The sequence below is a fragment of the Antechinus flavipes genome, chromosome 1, assembly GCF_016432865.1.
Source record: "Antechinus flavipes isolate AdamAnt ecotype Samford, QLD, Australia chromosome 1, AdamAnt_v2, whole genome shotgun sequence".
In the NCBI taxonomy this organism is placed as follows: Eukaryota; Metazoa; Chordata; class Mammalia; order Dasyuromorphia; family Dasyuridae; genus Antechinus; species Antechinus flavipes.
In genome coordinates this window covers 256,579,348-256,602,689 of record NC_067398.1, presented here as the reverse complement: position 1 = coordinate 256,602,689, position 23,342 = coordinate 256,579,348, and the positions used below count along the sequence as shown (strand labels likewise).

General features: G+C 36.3%; 1 non-coding gene across 1 annotated transcript; it reads right to left on the bottom strand.

The window, feature by feature from the left end:
- Window positions 1-423: 423 nt before the first annotated feature.
- Window positions 424-525, bottom strand: LOC127546070 (U6 spliceosomal RNA). The gene has a single exon (XR_007949932.1). It is a non-coding gene; the product is annotated as a U6 spliceosomal RNA (small nuclear RNA).
- Between the last annotated feature and the right edge of the window lie 22,817 nt (window positions 526-23,342).

The window sequence follows — 23,342 nt, the reverse complement described above, 5'->3', positions numbered from 1 at the left end:
TATTTAACATGTATTGATCAATCTGCCACCTGGGGCAAGGGATGGGGGGAAGGAGGGGAAAAGTTGGAACAAATGGATTTGCAAATGTCAGTGTTGAAAAATTACCCATGCATATATCTTGTAAATAAAAAAGCTATAATAAAAAAAAATAGTATATTTAAAGTGCCTGTTTTCATATAGCCTCTCCAAAGACACACACACACACACACACACACACCCCCTCCCCACACACACATACACACAGAGCCAGCCTTGTCAATCTGATGGGTGCAAGGTGAACTTCAGAGTTACTTTAACTTACACTTTTCTAATTATTAGAAATATAGCCATTGGTAATTTAATTTCTTCCTTGAAAATCACTTGTTCATAATCTTTGGTGAATACCTCTTATCTTTATACATTTGAATTAGTTCCTTATATATCTTAGATAGGAGACCTTCATCAAAGAAAATCATTGTGCAGGGGCCATGCTAATCTTCTATGTATCATTCTAATTTTAGTTTAAAAAAAAAAAAAAAGGTTGTTGATAATTTGTATTCCTTCATTTGAAAATTCTCTCCATATCTTTACTAGAAAAAAATATATCTTGTTCTTATGTATTTAAAAAATTATCTTATGGCACAATTAAATGTATATGATTATTTTTTTAAAAAGAAAAAGAAAATCATTGCAAAGACTCCCCTTTCTATTTTCAGATGACATCAGTTTTTTCTCCAAGGGTAGATAGCTGGGATTTTTTTTGTTTTTGTTTTTGTTTGTTTGTTTGTTTGTTTGTTTGCTGAGGCATTTGGGGTTAAGTGACTTGCCCAGGGTCACAAAACTAGGAAGTGTTAAGAGTCTGAGGTCATATTTGAACTCAGGTCCTCCTGACTTCAGGGATGGTGCTCTATCTATCCACTGCACCAACTAGTTTACCCACATATAGCATTTTTCATCATAATCTTTTGGGAGTGTCTTAGATCACTGTATTGCTGAGATTTGCTAAATCATTTTTTTGTTATTGCTGTTACTGTGTACAAAGTTCTCCTCGTCCTGCTCATTTCATTTTGTATCAATTTATATATGTCTTTTCAGTTTTTTTCTGAAATTATCTTGTCATTTCTTATAACATAATTTCTTTTTAAAATTATTTTTTTCTGTTTATACATGTATATTAACTTTTTAAATACATATTTCTTTATGAGTCACATTGACAGAGAATAATCAGAACAAAAAGGGAAAAAACCACAGGAGAATAAAAAAAAAAGTAAAAAGAAGTGAATATAGCATAAGCTGATTTACATTCCAATCTCCATAGTTTTCTTTCTGTATGCATATGGTGTTTTTTATCCAAAGTTTATTAGAATTCTCAGAATATAATTTCTTATAACATAACATATTCCATTTACTGGTGGATTTCTAAGACAGGTGAATATGAAAAATATTTTTTGTTGGGGTGCTTTAATATTTACTCTTTTATTCCCATCTCTCACTAGATTCAAAATACACACACACACACACACACACACACACACACACACACACATTCCTCCTATGAAGAATAACTGTCTATTCCAAGAAAATTTAAGACTGGACATTGAGTCCATCATCAAAGCTGAAAATAACAATCCATCAGAAGTAAATATAAATATTGTGTGTTCATTGGCAAATTAGTTCCCTCGGCCTATAGAAAATTTGTTTTTGTTTTTATTTTCTCCTTTCTATTCACACTCCTGATAGTTTGGATAAACATATATTAGAAACAATCATGAGAATTGTGCCATCTCCTAGAGTCAGATAATTCATCTCACAGAAGGAGCAATTGCTTAATATCTCTATCCTCCATGACCCCAAATTACTTTATAAACAGATTTTTTTTTTAAAAAAAACTGTTTATGGTATCAATCACAAACACCTGTTTTAGTAACTCCTTGGCAATGTGGCTTATCTCTTTAGGAAAGGAAGTAAGGACAAGGAAGTGGTCCCACTCAGGTGGAATGGAACACTGCATCCTGACCTGGAGGAATTTGAGGTGGGTAGAATGTGGTTTACCCAGATTAGAATTCAGTTTGGCCAGGATGTGAATGTTAACACTCCCACTGCATGTGAAATCCAACAAGCCAAGGTCAGGAAGACCTCCGGGTACTTAGATCATCCAAGTTAAGATGACCCATCAGAACTGAACACAGAAAGCCAGTAAACAAATTGAAAAGCAGTCTGACTCAGTTGTGGGGCACTTAGAATCAGAAAGAATGTCTTCTGTTCAATCTGAAAAGATTAATAAAAATGATTTCTTGATGAGGAATATAGAGACCACCCAATCAGCTCCTATCAAGGCTCTGGATGGTGTGGTGAGGGATGTATTTTTAAAATTTATTATTAATAATAGCTTTTTATTTTAAAAATACATGCAAACATTTCAAAAAACTTGTGTTCCAAATTTTTCTCCTTCCCTTCCCCAATCCTCTCCCCTAGACATCAAATAATCCAATATATGTTAATCTTCTACAATTCTTCTATACATATTTCTATATTTATCATGTTGCACACACACACACACACACACACAAAAAAAATCAGGTCAAAAAGAAAAAAAAGAGAAAGAGGAAAAAAAAAAGCAAGCAAATGACAACAAAAAGGTGAATATTATGTTGTGATCCACATTCAATCTCCAAGTTCTCTCTCTGGATGTAAATGGCTCTCTCCATTATAAGTCTATTGGAACTGGTTTGAATTAGTTCATTTTTTAAGATCCACATCCATCATAATTGATCATCATATAAACTTCTTGCTGTGTACAATGGTTCTACTCATTTCACTCAGCATCAGCTCATTTAAGTCTCTCCAGGCCTTTCTGAAATCAGCTGCTCATCAATATTCCATAACATTAATGTACCATTCATGTACTTATTCAGCCATTCCCCAACTGATGGGCATCCATTCAATTTCCAGTTTCTAGCCACTACAAAAAGGGCTGCCACAAATATTTTTGCACATGTGGGTTCTTTTTGAGAAGTATATTCTTGAATGAATATATAGCAAGGGTATTTCAAGGAAATAATGGGGGGTAGGAAGCAAAACACAGGATCTTTTGGTCAATTTGGCTTCAAGACCTAGAATTTAAACTTATGCCACTGCCTTGAATTATTGAAATACTTCTTCTGGCAAAAACTTTAGTCATAGACCAACCACATGTGGAAATGAAATGGAAATAGAAGGAATGTTATACCAAAACCAAAACAATAAGATCAAAGTGCTGGCTTTGTCACTAACTTGCTATGTGAGTCCAGACAAATCATTTCACCTGTCAAGGGTTCTGTCTTCATCTGTCCTGTGAGAAAGTTGAATTAGCCTGAAATATATAACAAGTTAGAATTGATTTTAGAAACTGTTCAATTGATTGTGAGGTTTAAGGAGTTTTGTGAATCAGAAAATTGAATTAATGCCAGCATTTCCACACCACAACCAGTGTAGCCAGCACTCTGTGGAAAAAACTTAGTTGGAGGGCACTTTGCCCCCCCCTCCCCCAACCCCCATGAATTGAACTCAAATCCATTTGTGGACCCTTTGGACAAGAAAAAAAACTTTTTTTTAATGTTTAGGACTTTGGAGATGAATGTCTGAGATCACAGACATTCTTGCTGATTGCATTTAATCTCCTTCCCTGGCAGGTTTTACCTGCTTCTCTCTTCTGGGAAAGGGACTGCTTTGCCTTGGGGACTACTTTTGCTTGGGGGATTCTGAAGCTCAGGTTTTCAGTAAACACATGGCATCAGAGATGCCATTACAAAGTCAGGGAGATAGTTTGAGGGGAAAAACTGCACTTATGTGAAGGACACCCATGGGGGAAATCTGGGAAGAAGATGAGGCAGCAGCCCAATTTCCAGCAAATCCCATGTGACAGTCGTACCCATTGCCTCCAGAAAATGATGAAGTGAGACACTTTGCTAGAAACATGAAATGTGAATGTCTAAAAAAGAAGTATCCTTCCCTAATATGTTGGTATCCTGATGCCAAACCCTAGTTATCCATTCATTAACTCAGAAACTGTACTAGTTAAAGCTCTGGTATTAGATGACTTCTCTCCCCCCCCCCCCCCCCAATAAAAAAAATAAATAAAATAAACATTATCTTAGCTTCATTTGAATCTGTTTACAAATGTATACATTTATTTTTCCAGATAGAATAGGAAGGCAGGGACTGTTGGTCTTTTTGTTTTTAAAATTCCCAGGACTGAGCAAAGTGTCTGGCATGTGGTAGGAGTTTCTTTAATTAAATGAGTTTAATAAAAGTTTGATTGAATGAATCACAGAATTCAGAAATGAAAGGTTCCTTTAGATGTTTTTATTAATTGACAATCTTATTTTGCATGATGACTTACAGTCATGACTTAGGTGGAGGTGTGACATAATTCTTCAGTTCCAAAAAGTAATATAATAATAACAATAAATAATATAAATAATCTATAACAGGGCTTTTTAAACTTTTTCCATTTATTTTCACTCAAGAAATTTTTACATGCTAGGGTATATAGTTATATAGAATAGCTATACAAATCAAACATCTATTGGCAATAAGTCATAATTTCATGACCTCCACATTCAGTTATGCAATCCCATATGGAGTCACAACTCACAGTTTAAGAAGCTTTGATCTATAATATAATCTATATATAGCATATAATATATACACATATACCCATACAAATATATAATTTAATTATATATATATCAGGGCTTCTTAAACTTTTTCTATTTGTGATCCATTTTCAACTAATTTTTATGTAACACTGGATATATAAGTATATAAAATAAGTATGCAAATTAAATATTTACTGATATTAAATCATTATTTAAAAACCCCACAGTTTAAGAAACTGGGATACACATACATACACATATATTTCTCTCGCTCTCTCTCTCTCTCTGTATGTATGTATGTATGTATGTGTATATATGTGTATGTATGTATAAGTATGTATCTGCATATGTACATTCAAATTGTTGTATATGTGTATATTTTTAAACAGGCTACAGAAGTCAACTCAACATTAGTGAAGGATCATGGAGATTATAGGTAGTGACGCATTTCTCACAGAGGCAGGACAACTTTTCCCAACCCCTCTTTTTATGTTGATAGGTTACATATTTTCCAAATGATAGATATCTCTAGCACAGGCCAATACAGGCAATAAAAGTAATCGTCATCATTGTAGCTTATAGCTTCACCTATGAAGAAAATCCCCCCCAAAACATGCTGCCAATTCCTTATAAAGCAGTAGAAGATAAAATCATAATAAAAAGGATTCCCTCCTTAAATCCATATGAATGAACACAATTTGTACATAAAGCCTAGGATTCCTCAGCTGTTTGCCAGATGACCAAAACCAGTCCCCAGTACATAAGGAAATGCCCCAGATTTTGTTTAGGATTTCTCTGAATTCTCTCAGTCTGTACACTTTTTCACTGAGGGCTGGTCCAGACAGGTAGAATTTTCTCCCAGAGTTTTCACCAAACTACTGGTTAGTGAGTTCTCAAAAGACAAATAAATTGGTTTCAGTATGTTTGCTGCCAACTTGAAATCCAAGGGCCAAGTCATGTCATACCATTTAATTACAGAACTGATCAGCTTCTTTCATCAGTTAAAACTACGAACACTGGTCAAAATCTTCATGTCATGGATAGAGACTAAGATACAAAATGACAATATGTAAAAACAATTGCAAAAATCAAATTTAATACATAACATTTAAAGAGATACAATGAGGTATAGTCGATAGAGAACTGGCCTTAAAGGTAGGGTGTTGAAATCCCACTTCTGACATGTTTGTTGTATGACCATGAACAGATTAATTAACCTCTCGATGCTCTCTAGGAAACTTTCTAAGACTATAAGTTTCAGAAAAGGGGCAAAGAACAGAGATTTTTGGTCTTTTTTCTTTTTTTTTCTTTCTTGGATTCCTAGCAATTAGCACATTACCTGGTGTCTAGTAGGAACTTTTGATTAAATTCATAATTTAATAAATGCTTGATTAATGGAATAAATTATAGAATTCAGAACTGAAAGAATCCTTAGATATTCTTAACCACAACATGCCAATCTTATTTTGTCTGGTGCCCAAGAATCACCACTTAGGTGTAGGTGTGACACGGTTTCTTGGTTCTGAGGAACAATCTAACAGACTTAGAGTTAACCTATTATCAGCATTGGCTTCCTCATTGTAGAGAGGGAGCTTCCTCATCGAAATAAAATCCCAGGTCAGATCCCTATTCTTATAGCTCTTCAAATTCTGCTATACTTGCATATTACAAAATTTTTAAGACTCTTGATATTTAATTAGAGCATTACTTTCATTTTCTTATTTGAGCCTCACAGAAACCCTGTTAAGCATAGGTATTATTATTCTCATTTTGCAGATTAGGAAAGTGAAGCCATAGTGACTTTTATATAACCATACAGCTAGTATGGATTTGAATTTAGATCTTTTATATTTTTAGTCTAACCTGCTATCCTTTATGTCAAACTTTCATTTCTTTGAACATCATTCTTTCCAATTATCATTTAAGTATTTCACAAAACTTTAGAGTTGGAAGATAATATCAACAGCCATCTAGTGTAATCCACAGATGTGACCCTGGGCAAGTCACTTAACCCGATTGCCTCAGCCAAAAAAAAATAAAAAAGGTTCTATATAAATGCTATTAGCATTAGTAGTTCTCAGTTCTCAAAAAACAGTAAATTTTGAATGGTAAACATGAATGAAAGAATTTAAAGCAAGAAAGGAATTGCTTAGAGACCATCTAGTGACTAGATTGTTCAGATATTTGTTGTCAGATCGCTTGAGTAAATTTTTAAAAAACTATTAAACACTCACTGTATGCTAGGCATTATGCTAAGTTTTGGGAAACTAGATATGAAAAGGCAATCTCTGTTCTCAAAGCTTACACTTTATTAGGACGAGATAACACATAGGAGAGTACTAGTCAAGGAAGGGAGTTTAGTCTGTAGAATGCACCATAGTTAAATGAGAAGCAATGGTACTACTGTACCCAGAATAAAAAATGAAACTATGGGAGAGAAGAGCCAGGACCAATGGCTGCCTGGCAGGCATATGGCCGTGTTATATAGCAGGATGTTTGGGTCTACAGAAACTATTAGACAACAGCTTATACTCGGTTAGTAATAAATGACTTGGTTAGTTGATTTAACTCAGATAAAAATGGAACTTTTTCTTCATTCTAGGTTTATATAGATTTTGAAAAGCTTTCATGAGAGGCTTCTTAAATACTAATACATTTAAGACTCAAAGGGCCAAGTAGCCAATTTTTATCCTGGCAGATGATATATGCAAAACCAATGTTCTATCCTTTGTTCCACTTTTAGAATAATCGGTAAACCCCAGTTCTGGTCTTAAACATCTAATAAGTTACCCTGGCCAGAAAAAGGGGAGAAACATTTCCTTAAATAGAAAAAAGGGCTGCATTTTTGGTGCGTGAGTGTTTTCTGATATTATAGCTCATTTTTGGATGTTTGCAGCAACTTTAGAATAGTTAGGACAGTCTGAATCCACCAGCTGCTTTCTCTGGGCCTCTTTTATTAATCCAGCATATCTCAGCTTGCCTTTCACCCCTTGAAGAGCATAGCATATGTCTGTCTCTACTTTCCATGAATAAAATGCATACTTTAGCCTGGGGCTAGGGATGTGCTTAAAAGTGAAGGGGGAAGGGGTGGGGAGAATGAAAACCAAGCTCCTAAGTAAGAAAAACAATCTTTAGAAATAAATTGGGCTCAATAATGTGAGGAACAAGCAAAGCTGCTAATTTTTAAAAAGTTAGGGGGAAGAGGAGATAGAGACAAAGAGGGTGGTGGGGAGAAAGGGAAATGGAGAGACAGAAGAGAAAGTCTGAGAGAGAGAAACAAAAAGACAGAGAAAGAAAAAGAGAGAGAGAGAGAAAGAAAGAGACAGGAGAGAGAGAAAGAGAGAGAATGAATCAGAAAAACAGAGACAGAAAGACAGAGACAGAGAGACAGAGACATAGAAGTGGGGAAATGGGGAAAGAGGAAAAGATAGAAAGACAGAAGAAAAAGTCAGAGAGACAGAGAAAGAGATAGAGATAGAGAGAAGCACAGAGAGAGAGAGCTACAGAGAGAAGAGGCATTCAGAGATAGAGACAGTGAGATAGAGACAAAGATAGAGGCAGAAACAGAAAGAGAAAAAAGGTAGAGAGAGAAAGAGAGAAAAGAAACTTTAACGATATTATATCAAAGCAGATTGTGCATGTATTTTAAAAGTGCACACAAAAGCTTTATACTAACTAATGAATTGATTTAAGACTCCACTCAGCAATATACAATGACATATTATTTACGTAACCTGTAGTTTTCTGTTCACATAGTAATTTTCACCTCTCTCTCTGTCAAGCAGAAGAAAAGTTTTCACCTTAAATCTTAGCTGATGAGCAACCAAAATAGCAGGAGAGGATGTATAAATGAAAGTAATTTAGTGAAGTGGGTTTGACTGACATGTAAAGACAATAAAAGTTATGATAATGTTCAGAATATCAAAGCAAAAACCAGGTGGGCAGACGAGAACAGGCAAGTTCCCAAGGAAATCTGAAAGACGATCTTCAACACTGAAGAAAATCCAGCAATTTATTTCCAGGCTTATCACTCGGTGGGTTCAAAACCCTGTATTAAATGATGAACACAAAGGCTTTCCTTGTCTCCACATTGGGCTTAATTGGCTTGTTGGTTTGTTTTGTTTTGAAATTTTAAAAGTTACTTCCTTAATCCCAACAAATGTTTTATTGAGAGTTTTATGGGATAAGGCAAATAAGTTTGTGAACACAATGTTATATTTAATCAAAACTCCTTTCTATTTTGGAGGACTCTTTTTGGACCATTTTTCTGACATCTAACCTCAGGTTTTGTGACTTATGAAGAGTAGGCCATTCCATGACTTCTTCCAGAGAGAACAGAAAACCAGGCAGAACAGAGGACTTGTCACAAAGGCATCCTACCCCACAAAGCATTAGGAATGCTAAAGAAGAATTCAATAGCTTGTTGTTAATAGATTATTGCCTTTTGTTTTCCCACCATAGTCATTTCCCCTTACCCTGCATCTCCTTGTAACAAAGAGAAACATTTAAGAAGAGCCAATTGGCACCGTGGGACATAGAGGAAAGAAACCCGGTTCTTGGCCAAGGCTTCTTAACCTATTTTGTCTATCATGGAGCCCTCTGGCAATCTATTGAAGTATATGGACTCTTTTTCAAAAGAATGTTTTTAAATTAACAAAATGGGATTATAAAGTAAATCACTTCTATTGAAATAGTTATTAAAATAACATTTTTTTAAATTCAGGTTAAGAAGCCTTGCCTAAATTCCAATAGACTTGTAATGGAAAGTGCCATCCACATTCAGAAAGAGAACTATGCGGACTGAATGTGGATAAAAGCATAATATTTTCACCTTTTTGTTGTTGTTTGCTTGATTTTTTTTTCTTTCTCATGTTTCTTCCCCTTTTGATCTGATTTTTCTTGCACAGCATGACAAATATGGAAATATGCTTAGAAGAATTACCATGTTTAATTTCTATTGGATTGCTTGCTGTCTTGGGAAAGGGGATGGGGGAAAGAAAGGGAGAAAAAAAATGGAACGCAAATTGAAACACTCTTTTTGCAAACATGAATGTTGACAACTATCTTTGTATGTATTTGGAAAAATAAAATAAGAATAAGAATATGAAGAAGAAGAAGAAGAATATGAAGACTATGAAGAAGAAGGAGAAGAATATGACGAATAAAGAGAAGAAGGAGAAGGGTAAGGAAAAGAAAGAAGACGAGAAGGAGGAGAAGGAGAAGGAGAGAAGGGGAAGGGGAAGAGGAAAGGGAAGAAGAGAGGGAATCCTTTATTCCTAGTCTTCCCAGTCTTCCCATATTTCTCTGAAATCCTTATATTCATTTTTGATGATTCAATAATATTCCCCAATATTTATAACCCATTGTTTGTTCAACTAATCTTCCATCAAAAACATGAATTTTTAGATCTTATTTTATTACAATACTGCACATTGGAAAAGATTGCTACTCTGGAAAAATTATCTTTTTTTTTTTTTTTATGCCCCATATTCTTGTAACCTTCAGTACCCCACTGCTGTACTTAGATAACCCTCTATTCTGAAAGCTAAGTCAGTGGTAGGTCCTTCCAAGGTGGGATGGTTTCAAACACAAATTCTATGATGAATTCAGTGTTTCTTATCTGAAGATCAACCTATATAGATGCAGAGAGGTTCACCACCCCATAGTATTACAAAATGATGAAGGTTAGGGCAATGTATAACTCTTGAGTGCTAACTTGTAAAAGGGCTGCAATCTGTGGCAATGCAGGGAATTTCCATGATGACAAAATGAAAAATTATTGGAATTCTGAGAAAGTATTTTTGTGTTTGAGAGGCACAATTATTCAGTGGATACTTTAGATTCTAGAAGACTTTAAAGGTAAAAAAAAAATTCTTACCTTTGATATAGAGAACTATATCAGGTTTAAAAAAAGTAATAATAATAATAGCTATTAAAAACAAAATAAATAAGATAATAACTATTATTATTATTGCCTGTGATTCTTATCATTATCTAACATTTATACAATACCTACTATGAACCAGACACTGTGTTAAATATTTTACAAATGTTATCTAATAGTTATCATTTCATGTCAGTAGATAATGATGAAACAGTAGATTAAAAAGTACCAGGCTTGAAGACAGAAAACTCATCTTCTTGAGTTCTAATCTGACTTCGAGACACTAGCTGTGTGAGGGCAAGTCACTTAATCCTATTTGCTTCAGTTCCTAATCTATAAAATGGAAAAGGAAATGACAAACTAGTCCAATTATTTTTGCCAAGAAAATTCCAAATAAGGTCGTGAAGAGTTGAACAGAACTGAAAAAATGACTCAAAGACAACAAATGTCACGTCACCATTCAGGGAAATCTCTAAAATTATAGACAAGGAAATAGTTTGCATTGGTAAATAAGGTTTCCATACTAGGAATTGTTATAGTGATGACATAGAGAAATGGACAGCTTCAGTCTTCTCTCTTTCTCTTTCTCCCCCACCTCCAATTCTTATATTTAGTATCTCCTTAAGGTAAAACTAGGCCAATGAGTCAAGAACTTTAAATCTCATCAACTTGCTGGGTGGCCTAGAACTAAATACTTAATGGCACTGTGTCTCAGTTTCCACTCCTGCAAAATGGATCTAATAGCGTTGACCTCTCTTGCAGGGATGTTGGAGCTTTAATGAGTCCGTGTTTGTAAAATACTTTGAGCACCTTAGATGAAAGGGACTCTATTGAGTAGAAAGCATGCCCATTATTATGATTATACACACATCCTTCTCCTGCTTCACCTAGATCTGTGCTATACTTCAAACACAGTGCAGGTGGGCTTTAGGAGGGGGAGTTGCTCATTAATTCAGATTTGGCAGGGGATGAGGGGCAACAGAGCCACCACCAAAGGGTTTCTAGGGGCTGGGGGGTCTGAATATTAGAGAAGAGGCAGAAAACTTCCAAGTTCCTCTGGAAATTTTCAACTCTATGGTGCTGCCTGGGCTGTGATTATGTCGTTGCCACAATAGAGAAATTGAAAAGATTTAAAAGTATATCTGTTCAAGGAACTGACCAGCCTTGGTATGTAGTGGAAATTAACTACAAAGGATATAAAATGGAAGATACTCTCTGCATCTGAGTTTTAACAGAAATAACTGATAAATAGAAGTGTGTGTGTGTGTGTGTGTGTGTGTGTGTGTGTGTGTGTGAGAGAGAGAGAGAGAGAGAGAGAAAGAGAGAGAGAGAGAGAGAGAAACAGAGAGAGAGAGAGAGAGATTTCTGTCTCATGGTAGTCATTTCAAAGGAGGGAGGAAGAGAAGGGAGGGAAAAAAGGAAAAATGGTGACATGATACCTTTATTATATATTTAAAAGGAACAGCAAGTTGTACATAAGATTTATGGTTTTATGTGCAATCATCTTTTTAAAATTGTACTATGCTATGGAAATGTTTGTTTGGTTTTTCAAATTAAAAATAAAAGAAAGAAATACAGAGTGAATAACAAGGTATCTCCCCCAGGGCTGGCCATCTCCCAACCTCCTAAGTATCAGATACATTCATGTCTTACATAATTCTAATTCCTTTGCTATGATGATAATTTTCTGTGTATCCTGTATATCATTTATGTGTGTAGTTGTTTGGATGTTGTTTCCTGAATTTGACTATGAGCTCCCTGAAAACAACAACTGCCTTTGTTATGTATTTGTTTCTCCTAGTACTGAACAGTGCCTCACACAGTTGGTGTTTAATAAATATGGCTGACATAAGAGAACAACTTGAAAAATATTATAGAAAAAAAAAAAGTATAGGTCAGTAGTACATTGTAGTAAACGAAGGACTTGATTGGAAATTTTTAAAAAACTGAGTTAAAATTCTGCCTCTAAGATGTACTGCCCCAGACAGCTTTTTAAGTTACACACAAAGTACTCATTTATATCAGATGCTATGCATCAGTGAGAGGAGTTTCTATACAAGGAGTTCCCCCAAATATATGAGACCACATGTCTAAGAAAAGAAGGGAAGATATCTTCTGGAGGATTGAGGCCATTAGACTGCAAGAATAGGATATATTTGAGTTCCCTCTACATTTTTTTTTTTTTTTTGGCTCAGGCAATTGGGGTTAAATGACTTGTCCAGGGTCACACAGCTAGGAAATATTAACTGTCTAAAGCCAGATTTGAACTCAGGTCCTCTTGACTTCAGGGCTGGTGCTTTGGTGCTTCCCTCTACATTCCTAAAACAATCTCATAAGATGTAGGATGGATGAGAGATCACTACAAGGACTCATGTCCATTTTACACCCAAAGCCTCCATTTCCATGTATGATGATCAAACTGTGAGTTATGCTTAACATCAAGAGCAGTGGTTATTAAGATGCAACAAACATAATAACAGAAGACATCATGCATGGTGACGTCATGAAAGAAAAACAGGAAAAAGTTACGTTGACAAGGAGATAGCTAGATAGCACACAGCATGTGTCTGGGAGTCAAGAAAATCTGAATTCAATCCTGCCACAGACATTTACTAGCTACACAAGCCTGGACAAAACACTCAATTAATTTCTCTGTCTTAGTTTTAGGAAGATGTGAGTTCAAAACAGACCACATAACAATTAAGTAGATATTAGCTTTGTCCTAGGGAAGTGACAATCTCCTTATCTGTGAGGAAATAAGAATAATAAGAGAATCTATGACAGAACTGCTGTGATGGTCAAATGAGTTAAAGGCTAGTAGTTATCATCAATATTGTTTGTTATTTTATCATTTTCCATAAGTTTAGAATGTTACCACTTCCAAAGTATTGTCTCAAAAGCTATCCAAATCCTCCTAATCCTGATAAATGCCTGCTAACCATTTTCTACAGCCTAAATGAGAGAAAAGTCTCTAATAGATAATCATTGCCTTGATCATTCTCCCATAACCAAGAAATCATAATATAATGTAACTCAATCATTTCAATGCTCTCATACTAGAGATGAATAAACTTGAATCCCTTCTATCTCTGAAGCTCAGAATTTGACCAAGATTTACATAGCTAGTTAGGGGTAGACTTGAAATCCCAGCTTCTAATTCTGGCTCACAATCAAGTGTTCTTTGCCACAAGGCTTCTCAATTCAAATGTCAGAAAAGGAAGGCTGCTTTGTTCCCCTCAAAAGTAACACCTTGATAATAACTGAAACTTTGATTTGTGTTATAGTTGACTAGTTTTATTCTTGCTATTGGGGAGGAAGGAAAGAAGGAAGGAGGAAAGAAATATGGAGGAATACTTCTTTTTGGAATATGGAGGAATATTATCTTGTACCCCAGAAGAATTCAAAACCTAGTCCCCCCCTCAAATAACAGTCCCCCCCTCTTTAATGTATATATATATACCTCTAAACAGCTCCATCTAGAGATACAGATCTAAACATAGATAGATACAGATATAAAATATAGATTATAGATATATGCATTTGTTATTTCTATTAGAGTTTATTTTTGGTAGTGGTTTGATAGTTTGTACAATCCAGTTTTTCTTTATTCAGATAACTTAGTTGAAAATGACTTAACTGAATTAAATAGAAACCAGAATGTGATCATCATGATTAGAGATTTTGATGAGCTGACTTTTTTTTTAGTGGGAGAGTCAACCTTGTGTAATAGGTAAAATTTCAGACAGCTTAAGAACTCTCCAATGGACAATAAGTACCTCCTTTCCTTATCTTCAAGGGTTTTGTTTAAAGCATGAAAAGAGATGAAGGTGTCTGGCAGCAGGACAAAGTGAATGCAGGAAGGAGGGAAGGAAGGAAGGAAAAAAGGAAGGAAGGAAGGAAGGAAGGAAGGAAGGAAGGAAGGAAGGAAGGAAGGAAACCATTGAGCTTTATTGTGACCAATCATGGACAAAACTCATTAGTTGGGATGATACAAGGTCAATTTTTGAATATGGAGTCATAAAAATTCAGTTCAATTTTTGTCTCTGAGATTCATTACCTGTTTGGCCTTAGGGAAATCACACTTCTGGATTTCTGTTTCCCTATCTATAAAAATTAAGAATAGACTAGAGCAGGACTCCTTAACCCCTCCCTCCTCCCCCATGACCTCTTTCACACACCCCCAATTTTTTTTTTACACATCCCAGTATATAGGTACATAAAATAGATATACAAATCAAACATTTACTGATAATCATAATTTTGTAACCCTCCACATTTAGTTACATGACCCCTTATGGGTTGTGATCCACAGTTTAAAAGGCTTTGGGCCAGAGACCCCTTAATTAAGGCTTCTTCCAGCTCTTGATCTATGATTGTGATTTCCCAAGTGAATGTAACCTTTACCTTGGAAAGACTCCTTTCCCCAATTGCATTATAGCCAATGAAAACCCACAAACAAGGCAAATGAGATACAGACTGTGAGTGGTAAGGTTTTTTTGGTTGTTGTTGAGCTTTTATTTTTTAAGGAACTAATTGCTAGGTCAAAAACATGAAGCATGGTTGCTGAAATAACACCAGAAGTACCGATTTAGTAGCAGGCTGCCCACCTGCTGTCAGAATGCTGTATTCCAGCCAAGCTCTCCTAGGATGATGATGACTTCTTCCTTCCCCTAGGCCCAGTGCAAAGAGCTCCCTTGGGAATTAAGATTCTTCTGTAACTTAAGTCCATCACTTTCATCCATCACTGTCAAGTTGTTCAGAGCATGATCCGATTCCAAAAGCGGGGCTGGTCACAGAAGTTCACCTATGGGGAAAGAAGAGAGCAGTGAGAATCTTGAGCAATGGATGCCTGAAGAGAGATGTGTTGTGCCAAAATAGAATTCACATTGCCGAAGACACGCGGCTTAAACACGGAAAGCCTTCTGTGAGTCATGTGGCAAGTGTAAAAAAAAAAAAAAAAAAACACAAGCTAAGAAATTAATTTCTTCCATATATTACGCTAGAGCCAGAGGGAAGGGAAGGGGGAAAAAACATTGCTTTGAAATGAAAACATAGATATTTTTCCCAGAAACAAGGCCAATACTTGAAGGAAAAAAAATATGTTGCCTTTTCATTAACATTTTTAGCTATGACAATGAAACATAGAGCCTCAAGACTAGATTTAAGAGCTGGAAGAGAACTTCCCAGAAAAAGAAGTTATTAAATCCAATTCTTTCATTTTATAGATGAGGAAACTAAGGCACAGAGAAAACTTAATGATTTACTTAGGGTTCCTTACCTAGATGGCTAAATGAATAAAACATTGGGAATGTAATCAAGAAGATTTGAGTTTAAATCTGGCCTAGTTTACAAGTAAAGAAAGAAAGAAAGGGAAGGAGGGAGGGAAGAAAGAAAGAAAGGGAAGGAGGGAGGAAGGAAGGGAGAGATGGGGGAAAGAGAGAAGGAGGGAAGGAGGGAGGGAGGGAGGAATATCCCTACTAACTGTGTGATCCTGGATAAATCACTTTAAAATTTACTGGAAAAGGAGATAAAAACCACTCCAATTATCTTTGCCAAGAAAACTCAGTGATCAGTATTGGTGTACTATGGTCTACAGAGTCACAAAGAATCAGACATGACTCAACAATTGAACAACAATTTACCTAATCACCATTTGAAGTAGATCTTCCTGACTCTAAGCCTAACAAGATTCATTGAGCTATCTTGCTTCTCAGCCAATACAATATAATATTGAATGTACATTTTTTTTAAAGGTGCTAATGAGAAAAGAAGTTGTTGCATGAGCAGAGATCATATCCCAGCAAAAATGTCCAGACAGGACAATCAGATTGAGGCTAATCAACAGACTTCAAATCTGTCAGTGAGTTAGGGCCAGGGGGATGTCTATCCCAAGCACATGAAGACTTCCAACAGCAGAATGGGCCGGTGAGAACAATGTGTTCCAGTGGGCTAAAGCAGCTGCTGTGGAGTGCTTAGAGCTTGGTCAAACAAGGAAGATGCCAAAGTCATCCACTGCATCCTGGGCCAATGACAGTTGTCCTGACTTTTGTCAGGATTTTGTCTAGTGGATTTTGATGACTCTGGAGGCGAGAGTGAGGCTGATGACTGTGCAATTCTGCCTCATTTAAGCCCAATCCACACATAAGTCATGACCCATGATGTTACTGGTCCTCTTCAAAAATGAAGAATGAACAGTATAAAAACAGAAGTTTTATTCTTTAGGAGCTTTTGGTCTCTTTGCGGGGATAAGACTGATGTGTGAGAAACAATGAGGATAGAACATATACCAACCAGTACAAGTCCTAATTTGTTTTGTCTAGATAGGAAGCACGAGCGATTCCTTGTTGTGGGCAAGGAGACTCAGGGAGGTCTTTATGAAATGGGTTTCAAAGAATCTCAAGCTGTAACTTAGCAACATCGATCAACAAACCAATATGACCTGAGTATGTATTATGCATCATTTGCTGTGAAATGGACAGAAGTAGAAGATATGTTCTGTCTTCAAGGAGTTTGTAATCTAGATAGTATGGCCAAATAAATGAAACATTCCAAGAGCATTGAGATCCTATGAGGATCCATTGAAGGAATTGGGGATATTTAATCTAGAATAGAGAAGATATAGTGGAGATAGCTCTCTTTAGGTGTCTTGAGGGCTATTGTGTGTAAGAGGCTAGTTATTTGACTTGGCCCCAAAAGGCAGGACTATGAACAATGGTTAAATCTTGCCAAGAGGAAAATGTAGATGATATCACACACACACACACACACACACACACACACACACACACACAACTTCCTAATAATTATAGAGTTGTCTCAAAATGGAATAAGCTGTTTTAGAAGGTAGTGAGTTTCTCTTGCCTCAAAATCTTTAAGCAGGAGGACATATCCTCTTTTAGGTAACATTTAAGCTGAATGACCACCCAGATTCCTTGTAATTCTGGAATTCTGATAGGAATATTGGACACTTCCTGTAGTTGGAAAGATAAATAGGTTGAAATTTTGAGATAAATAGGATTGAGATGAAGGGGAAAGAATGCATAATAAAATAAAAGCAGAGATGCAAGAATAAGCAAGGAGTCTAGGGGTTCATTGTCTAGGGGTGGAGGAATGTAGGAAATAAGATTGCTTGGTTAGGATAGAGTCAGAAAGCAAAGTTTAAATTTGCATACAAAGCTTCCCCGCCCCCCAAAAAATTATCTTTAAAATCAATTGACAATGAAATTTCAGGGAATTATTTTGGAGATGATGAAGTTTCTTGATGAAGAGACCAATCAAATTTAGACAAAAAGCATGGTAGACTGGAAAAGAGCACTTATTTTGGAGTCAAAGAATGTAGGTTCACCTCCATCTGTCCTTCTTATTACCTGTGGGAACGTAAGTCCTTTTACTTGGCCTGTAGCTGTTTGCTTCTCTATAAATTGAGGAAATTAGAATTGATGATCTATAAGGTCCCTTTCAGCTCCAGGAATATAAATAAAACTTTTACCTAAACAGTGCTTTCACCTGAGATTCTAATAAAATATTTATCAATCTTTACTTCTTAGGAAAATATCAGTCAGCCCATCCTCCTCTCTCATCTTATCTTAATACAAATAATTATTTAGTGTCTACCAAACTATCAAACAGGCATAAAAATAACAAATAGGACAGTGCTTAGAGTCCAAGAAGATTGAAACTCAATCTTTTGCTTTCCCTGTCAGATTACATTACAGTCCTCTCAGGCCATATCCTTATTTTAACACCATCAAGTTATGGAAATGAAAGCCAGTATAGTAGAAAGAGCTTTGGAGCTGAAGTTAAAAGATATGTGGGTTTTAATTCCTTCTCAGTATTCCTCTTCTCAAGGTGGTAAGAGAAGACTAAATCATAGTATAATTTTATTCACTATGTCTCTAGTACTTACTATACTATCTTGCAAATAGTAAACTCTCAGTAAATAATGCTAAATAAATAAACGAATCACAGAAAAGTAATATTTTAAAAATATACTGATGATAAAAATATCTTGTAATTAAAATCTATTTATTTACCATAAGCAGAAAGGATGCATATATTTGGAAAATGTAATTTTGGTCAGATAACATCTTGTTTAAAATAGTCTAGAGACTACATGACTCCTGTGGGTTGAATAGCTTAAACAGAAAATGCCCCCCAAAGTGACTTTGGTCAAGTCACTAGATTCCTTTAAGCTTCAGTACAAAACGACGCATTTGGACTAGATGATAACTGAGGCCTGTTGCAGCTTTTACATTCTGACAACTCAGCCTGCTGACTCCTAGACAGACCCCCTATTGGAAAATTGTTGTTATTGTTGCAGCCACTAGGTGGCAGATCTCTAGTAAGATGTACCAATTACACAAATGCGACACTTTATTTGAATAAATTGGGTATTTTTTAAAAAATGTACTAAATTGTAACTGAGAAATGTAACAAAGCCGTATCTATGCAAAGCAATACTTAGAAAAGTGAGTGCCAAAGGGTGAGTCAGAATGTCTCATCCTCTTAGACCTTGACCTAAACTCAACTCTCCATCTATCTACCCAATTGGCTTTCCTATCATTGGTTTAATCATGCAGAATTAATTCTGTAGTTACTGAGTTGGGGTGACAATTGGCTCCATAAGTGGAGACTGTTTTCCTCAGAGTCTGTTGGTTAAATCTCTGTTAAATCTATTCAGTAAAGCAAATTTATGCTCACCTTATGATAGTATTTGAAGACTATAAATGCTTGTGAAATTAGGTTGGCATCTAGACTTATGATCCCAATACAGGAAAATCCTACCAGTCCCAGCCATCAGTAGTTTATAATCTCATGGCTTCTACAGGATTATAGATTTAGAACTGGCAAGGATTCAGTAGGATATAGAATCCAAATATAGATTCTATAGCACATAAAATCCAAATATAGATTCTATAATAAACAGAATCCAAATTCTTTTTTTTTTTCAGATTAGGAAACTGAGGACCAGAGAAATTAAATGATTTGCTCAAAAAGACCTAATAAGTAACAGAGAAAGAATTTAAATCCAGGTCCTCTCACTTCAAATTCAGTACTGTTTTCATTATTCAAGACTGATACCAAAGTATTTGGGTAAAGTGTGAAACAAAAGAAGCTAACTACAAAGTCATTCCCCCTTATTTTATTTGGGGCAAACTTCATTCAAGTGAACTTCTTAGTCCAATTAGCTTAGATTTCCCTCTTAAGACCTTAAACCCAAACCAGTTTTTTTCTCATTGGCCACCAATAGGTGGTAGGCCAAGCCTCATTTGGTCATTATTGACTCATTATTGGACATGATTGACTCAGATTGAATGTAAATGACAATCATTTATGCTTTGGACAGAAATTCTGAGGTCTTTCCCTTCCAGATTCATTCATTCATTCATTTAGATTTTTTTGGACTAAGTGAGAGAGGAGATTCTTTGCCCCAATGGCTATCTAACCCTAATCGCTGAATGGCTTCAGCCTCAGTCAAACTTTAGACCTGTTGAAGACCTTAGCTTAAAAAGACCAAGATCTTCTACAGCATCCAGGGCCCTCTCCCATCATCCTGATCTATATCTTGCCACTGGACCCAAATGACTCTGGAGGGCAAAGTGAGGCAGGTGACCTTGCACAGCCTTCCCTCACTTAAACCCAATTCACTTGCATGTTAGGGCATCCCCTCCCCATGTCATGGTCCTCTTCAGGAACAAAGAACAAACAACAAGTCTTAGCAGCAATAATAACAATGAAAATAATACTTTATCATCATCATTTTAAACTGGCCCTCTAGGAATTGACAACCTGGTAACAATTTTTGTTCTCTGCACAGGAAGAAAGGGTACATGCAGGCTACCTCCTCTGGAGTTGCCTCTTCCTTTGGCAGATACATGGACCCTGGATTAAAAAAAAATAACAACAACAACATTAAGTAACCTGTGCTGAAGCCAAAAGGAAATCAAGACAAACCATAGGTCTGGAGCCAAGAGGGCAGCTGAAATAAAAGGTCACATTTAAATTCAGATCCTTATGTCATTTCATTCACAAGTTAATCTGGAAGGGTCTCTGAGGGAATGTAGGCTTCTTGAGGACAGGATTAGGTTGTTGTTTTTTTGTTTTTGTTTTTGTTTTTTTTGCTTGCTTGGTTTTTTAACTTTTCTTTGTACCCTTCAAAATTTGTATAGTGACTGAAACATGGCAAATGATAAATAAATGCTTGTTGACTGACAAATGAATTAATTCTCCATCTCTAATAACCTGCAATTATCTCTGACCTTATATAATCCCCAAGTCATCTAGTCCATGATGGTACTAATACTAAAAGAAGAATTACTTATTCAAAGGCACACTGTGAAAGAACATCAGAGCTGAGACTGGAAGCAGTATGGATCATAAAGATCCTAGCTTGAGGACTGAATGGAATCTAGGAAAATCCTCCAGGCCTATTTTCTCATTTTGCAGATGAGAAAGAAAGTGACCCAAAGAAATGACTGTATTTTCAATGTTCTTCTGGCTCCTGGGCCAGTGCCCAATCACTATCTCAGATCATTGAGGGGCTTAAAGAAATGTCAAGCAATTCAAGTTATCTCAATGTAATTCGATTTTTAATTCCTTTCACACATATTCCAAAAGAACAAAATAAAAAGGCCATAATAAATAAAAACAAAATAAAGGATTATGAAGAGGTCATGATCACATCCTACCATATTTATTTTATCCCTTGGATCTACATGTGATATAAGTCTTGGTTAAGGTACAAGAAATACAAACTTGGAGGCTCAAACTGAATTCATTCAAGCTCCTCAGATGGGACTCAAGAAGAGATGGATGATTCCCAGTATTTGAAATTATCTCAGTCCTTTCAGTTGTATGAGCTAAGCTGTCCTACTGAGAATCCCTAGGAGGTCTGGGGACATTAGTGTTCCAACTGGTGAGAATAACACCAGGGGTGTGGAACTGGAAGGGGAGTGACTCAGTTACTATGACATGGCCAGTCATTCAGTCTTGCCAGGATTAGAGTTCAGGACTTCATGGCCTCAACCCCCTGATGAGATCATAAAACCTTCTAGCAGAATTCCCCAAGGGTAGACCATCCATTTAAAATGAGGGGCATGTCAGTGTGATACAATGAAAAGAGAGCTGTATATACAAGTTCATATTATGCTTCTGCTCTTATTACCTGTGGGACCCTTGAGCACAAGTCACTTTTAGTCACTGTTTTCTAGACTATAAATTCAGGAGGTTTGGCCTCCAATCTTTAATTGAACCCACTCTTTAAATCTTTCTCACTCACCAATTGAATCCCTTCATACTTTAAATCTATGAGCTGATAATTATCTTTGGAGGAGAAAAGGGAGAATTTATAAAGTCTAGAACAACAATTAAAAAAAAAGATGCTAAGCTTGGAGTGCTGAAATGAGCATCACCAGGCCTGAGTTTGAATCCCAGATCTACTATTGAATAGTTGAGTCGCTATTTCACATTTTTAGGCTTCCCAATTTCTTCATCTATACCAAGAAGAGATTGCAAAAGATGGATTCTAAGGTCCCTTCTGACTCTTAATCAATGATCCTGTGAATTCTGAGTCTCCCTGACTTCCTAGCAATTCCATCATTATTAGTCAACGGCAGGATTGGTTCCCTAGAGTCCTACCTGAATGGGATGACCTTCAAAAAGTTCCCTTAGTGCCCCCTGGAAAGTGGGATGCTAAAGTCCCACACTTGTACTCCGATGCTTGCCTAACTATCCCTACTCTTACACACTCCCTGAAGGGCCATCAGTCCTGCCAAAGAGATTTTCAAGTTAAACAAACAAATACATTTTAACTTCTAATCCTTTGGAGCCAGTGAACTAGGAGAGGGAGCCCTGTCAAGACTCAGGGCCTATGTAGGGCCCAGGAAAAAGGCCAAGGGCCTCTAAATCGAATAGGCTCCAGAGATATCAGATCAGACTTAGAAAAGAGGCCAGGATACTCAGGGACTTCCCTGCACCATCTCTTACATAAAGTCCTTTGAGGCTTCCTGGAACAAACAGGGTTTCATACCTACAGTAGCAAACAGCCTTCTGGATTTATTTGTCCTTCTTGGGGAGGATAGAGGGTTAAGCCTGCCAGGGGTCTGAACATGCAGTAGTGCTATTACTGCTTGTCCAGAGGCCTCTGCACAAGCCTTCCAGGCGCAACCTTAAAACTTCCTCCTTTCCCCCTCAAAAATATAGATAGCCAAGGATAGTAAAAATCCAGATTATATGTTAATATTTAGCAATCTCTCCAAACCACAGATCATAAACCTTTGGCATTAGTTGACCTCAAGTTCTCAGGAACCTGCATTTCTCAACATTGGTAAGTTTGTGTTTCTGCTATCTTCTCTCCCCTTTCATCCCTCCTCTCTTCCCTACAACTAACTTTCAAGTAACTGGTCCAGGAATTAGAGGGAGTTGGAGGCCATTCAAAATAAAAATTTAAAAAAAAAATTTAAAAAGCACTGGCTTTTACATCAAGCAGCCTTTTTCTGAATTAAGATTTTTTTTTTTTCTGTGCAAGGTCAGGCTGTGTATGTTGGACTCCAGAAGCTGAGATCCCATTTCTCTCTGAAACCATAATCCTTCTCCTAGAGGCAAAGTAAGAACTGGGGCCATTTGAACCTCTTAGTCCTAGTTATTTAAACTTCAAGATGCTTAATTTAGCTATATTTCAAAAACTCATTTTTGTTACTTTAGCTTGATAGTAAATGAGATATTATTATAAGTGTCTACTAAAATGGGAGGAATTTCTACTCTGGAGACTATCAGGGGTCTCAGAGCATAGTTTTGACTTTTAAATTTTGCTTTGTTCTGAATTTTAGTGGCAAAAAATA